This window comes from Belonocnema kinseyi, chromosome 9 (genome assembly GCF_010883055.1).
Source record: "Belonocnema kinseyi isolate 2016_QV_RU_SX_M_011 chromosome 9, B_treatae_v1, whole genome shotgun sequence".
NCBI lineage: Eukaryota > Metazoa > Arthropoda > Insecta > Hymenoptera > Cynipidae > Belonocnema > Belonocnema kinseyi.
This window is the reverse complement of record NC_046665.1, coordinates 30,652,081-30,657,218: the sequence shown is the minus strand read 5'-3', so window position 1 is coordinate 30,657,218 and position 5,138 is coordinate 30,652,081.

The window sequence follows — 5,138 nt, the reverse complement described above, 5'->3', positions numbered from 1 at the left end:
AGGGGGGAGGGAGTCAAAAGTGGTGAAAAATTGTCCACGTGGTATATGAATGGCCCCATACGTAATATATAGATGACCCCTTTCTTGCTTGTGTAATAGTCGAAAATATCTTTTTTATGATAACAGGAGTCTCCGAAGACGTGAATATACATTTAAAACGTGTCACAGAAAAAATATGTGAATTATTTAAATAACATTTACCTCATGGTGGCGGCGCGCTATAGATATTTCGGCGCGTCTTTGCCACATGAAGGGAGGTACACGTGCGCACGATACATTTTTCCATCAACGTATATCCGACCATTATTATTAATTGATAATTGAAGTCAAGAAAAAGATACATTTTGAGTGAGAATAATAGAGAGACAAAGAGAATGATTTGTGTGTGTGTGTGTCGAACATTGTTTTCACCACAAGCATGCTCAGCGAAGAAAAATTCTTGTATTAAATATTGTATTATATAAAAATAGGTATATTGAGATTACAACTTTACTGAAGCTGGGAGAAAATATAAAAGATTATTTTAAAACATCTTTTGAGTCTCATTCATATCCCTGTCCTTAGGTTTAAGTTTACTATATCCTTTTTATACATTTCTGGTCAAATATAAAGTATTATTTTAAAACATGTAAGGTGAAATTTATAAACACAGTTAATATATAGGTGTCATGTTTACTGCATCGCCATTGAAATTGTTGAAAGCAGGGGGGTGGCTCTCCTATCAAAGCCTGTAGAATAAATGTGTAATGAGACTTTTCCGGGGTCGAATAGCGGCAGTGGCTGTACTTTTAGGCTCACATTTATTCAAGTGCATGGGGAAAATACAAATTTAATTAATTTCAATTGTTAAAATACGTTGCTGCATATATTTATCGCTGTAAAATATTTTGTAGCATATTAAATATACAATAAATTAATAAGGACTCATGAAAAGTTAAGAAAAAAATGTGAACATTCCATTTTCAGCATTGTCATATGTAGATATGGTAAACCGTGCAAACAGTGCATTTCAATTTAATGTTATTTTATTGACATTTATAAAGACTATTGAAAAGTGAAATCAACGCTTAATTGAACTAAATTAGAAAAAATTATATTTCTTTTTAAAGCTAGAACATAATTGACTTTGTTTCGTTATAAGACATTTATAACAATTAATTATGTTATAAAAAATATCTATTGTTAGAAATATGTCGAATATTTATAGCGCTTCAAATTATAGATAATATTCCTTCAAATTATAAGAACAGAAATTCAAAAAATAAATAATAGCTTCAAAATAATAATAATAATAATAATAATAATAGTGATTAATATTATTTGAAAATCCATGTTACCAATAATTTCCTTTAAAAAAAAGCTGTTTGAATGCATATTTTCATTCATTTTCTCATTAAAACTTTAAACTTTTCTTGCAATGCAACAGTCTTTTGTATTTATTTTTCAAGCACTCAAAAATATTGTCATCTGTAAAAACAATTTTTACGGCTTTAAACTGCTTTCAAAATGTTTTAGTGTCGGTTACTCCGTAAAAATATCATCAAAACCAAGATGATTTACATAAATTACATGCCTTTAATTTAAAATTAGTTCTCAAAATAGCTCTTTACCAGTTATTGATTATTTACTAATTATTTAGTACAGTATAAACATGCACTTTCTCGGAATAATTCGCGTAACCATAATTGGATACAAAAACAGCCTAAAAGTACAGCCAGCGCCGCGGCCGCCGTCCTCGGTCGCGGTCAACATTTCCGACACTTTCATTTCAGAGTACCACCAAAGATATTATAACCCATGGCCTAGATGCGGCAAGTGGCGGCAGCGTGAAGGAAAGCGTAGCTACAGTTCTCTTCGTACTACCTTGTGTTACCTTGATGTTAAATCTATTGTCCGTTGCTCCCCTCAGCAAATCCCTGTTTTAGCAAAGATTTCTCAAAACACCGATAAAGTAGAAGCAGGGATTCTGACATGATTTACAAAGTAACAAATTACTATAAAATGATAATACTCTTGCAATTCTAATCCTTATATAATTTGTGAAATTAGTGAAAATATTAAAGGTTTGCCACATAAATTAATTTTAGTGCCAATTTTTCAATGAAGTAAATATTAATTTTTTGAATTGGTATTTTACACATCCGGTCTTTGTGAATTTATTTTTTTTTAAATTGCAAATCTGTGAACGATTTGTGAAATTTTTTCAAATATCTTAAAAACCTCAAGAATTCTTTTAAATATTCGTACTATCGTCCCGAAAATTTTGGAATTTGTTTACAATCGGTGGAATACTTGAAATATTTTAAAATCTTGTAAACGATTTTGCAATAGTTTAAAATATTTCAAATCTATATATAATATTTAAATATTTCGAAATCCCTGTGAATTTTTAGCATGTAAAATTTATGGTAAATCTTGAAATTTGTGTAAAATCTTTTAGAGTTTACTTTTTATTTTTGAAGTCTTCCTTAAATTATTGGAAACATTTCAAAAACTTAATGAATTCTTTGCAATATTTATGAAATCTTCATGAAATCTGTTATATTAATTTGAAAAAATGAAAATCTTTGAAATGTTCGTGCAGTCCTTTAAAATTTAAATGGATTGAAATCCTCATGTATTTCTTGAAATCTTTTAAAGTATGTGAAATACTGAAATTTGTGTGAAATCTTTTTAAGTTTTAAACAAATTTTGAAATCTTTGTGAAATTTGTAGAAACATTTCAAAAAATTCATGAATTCTTTGAAATATTTATGAAGCCTTTATGCAATCTGTTTATTATTTTGGAAAAATGAAAATCATTGAAATTTTCGTGCAGTCCTTTAAATGGAAGGAAATCTGTATGCATTTCTTAAAATCTTTTAAAGTTTGTTAAATCTCAAAGTGATTCAAGTACGTACGCACATTCGATTTTATAAATATACCAACAAATATATTTAATATATGAAACATAGAAAATAGACGCCACGAAATTTGCAAATTCTACTTCAAAAGAAATTTAATAAGTGATAAATTTCTTAAACTCCAAATGACTTGAAAATATAAGTTTTTTTTCACCTGTTTCATATATTCTATTCTTACAATTATCAAAATGAATGTTTCATTGGAACAAAATGAAATAATAATACAGTGAATTTAAATGTTTGGAAAAATCGAAGCATAGTCGTGATTGATATGAAATTAATCAGGAATCATCAAAAAACCATAACATGTAGTACGCTCCACTAGCGCACATGTGTCGCAATCCATGTATTTGAAGTTAGGAACGTTCATATGAACGAAATTAAAGATTTTTTTCCCGAATTTTTTTTGCCTCAATCATTCCGGATGACAAAAAATGATATTCCATCGAAAGAAGTTTTCGAAATTTTTATTTTTTGAGGGGTTGAATACCCTTACAAATCACCCATTATTCAAACATGTCAAACACAATTCTGATTGTCGATATTTGAAAATATTAAAACGTCAAAAATTTCCTTTTTTTTTACCTCACTAATTACAGAGGGAGTGAGAAAGTTCGGCCAGACACCTAAAAACCACCCTTAATATATCCACACCTAAAATGTTAAAAATGACAATTTTCATTGTCGATATTTGAAAATATAAAAACGTTAAAAATTATCTTTTTTTACCTCACTAATTATAGAGTGAGTGAGAAAGTTCGGCAAGACTCCTAAAACCCACCCTTAATATAACCACACCTAAAATGTGAAAAATGACAAGTTTGATTGTCGATATTGGAAAATATAAAAACGTGAAAAATTATCTTTTTTTACTTCACTAATTATAGAGGGAGTGAGAACGTTAGGCAAGTCTCCTAAAAACCACTCTTAATATAACCACACCTAAAATGTGAAAAATGACCATTTTGATTGTCGATATTCAAACATATGAAAAGATATATGAGAAAGATAGGAGAAAGTTCGGCAGGACTCCTAAAAACCACCCTTAATATAACCACACCTAAAATGTGAAAAATGACAAGTTTGATTGTCGATATTGGAAAATATAAAAACGTGGAAAATTATCTTTTTTTACCTCACTAATTATAGAGTGAGTGCGAAAGTTCGACAGGACTCCTATAAACCACCCTTAATATATCCGCACATAAAATGTTGAAAATGACAAGTTTGATTGTCGATAGTTGAAGATATAAAAACGTCAAAAATTCTATTTTCTTATCTCACTAATTATAGAGGGAGTGAGAACGTTCGGCAAGACCCATAAAAACACCCTTAATATAACCACACCTAAAATATTAAAAATGACAACTTTGATTGTCGATATTTGAAAACATAAAAAATGAAAAATTATCTTTTTTTACCTCAGTAATTATAGTGTGAGTGAGAAAGTTCGACAAGACCCATAAAAAACACCCTTAATATGACAACACCTAAAATGTTAAAAATGACCATTTTGATTGTCGATATTTGAAGATATAGAAACGTGAAAAATTATCTTTTTTTATCATCATAATTATAGAGGAAGTGAAAAAGTTCGGCTAGACCCCTAAAAACCACCCTTAATCTAACCGCACATAAAATGTTAAAAATAACAATTTTGATTGCCGATATTTGAAAATATAGAATCGTCAAAAATTCTCTTTTTTTATTTCGCTAATCATAGAGTGGGTAAAAAAGTTCGGCAAGCCTCCTAAAAACCACCCTTAATATAACCACACATAAAATGTTAAAAATGACCGTTTTGAATGTCGATATTTGAAGATATAAAAACGTCAAGAAATCTCTTTTTTTATCATCATAATTATAGAGGGAGAGCGAAAGTTCGGCAAGACCCCTAAAAAACACCCTTAATATATCCACACCTAAAATGTTGAAGATCACAAGTTTGAATCTCGATATTTGAAAATATAAAAACGTCAAAAATTCTCTTTTTTTATTTCGCTAATCATCGAATGGGTAAAAAAGTTCGTCAAGCCTCCTAAAAACCACCCTTAATATAACCACACCTAAAATGTGAAAAATGACCATTTTGGTTGTCAATCTTGGAAGATATAAAAACGTCAAAAATTATCATTTTTTATTATCATAATTATAGAGGGAGTGAGAGTGTTCGGCAAGACCCCTAAAAAACACCCTTAATATGACCACACCTAAAATGTTAAAAATGACCATTTT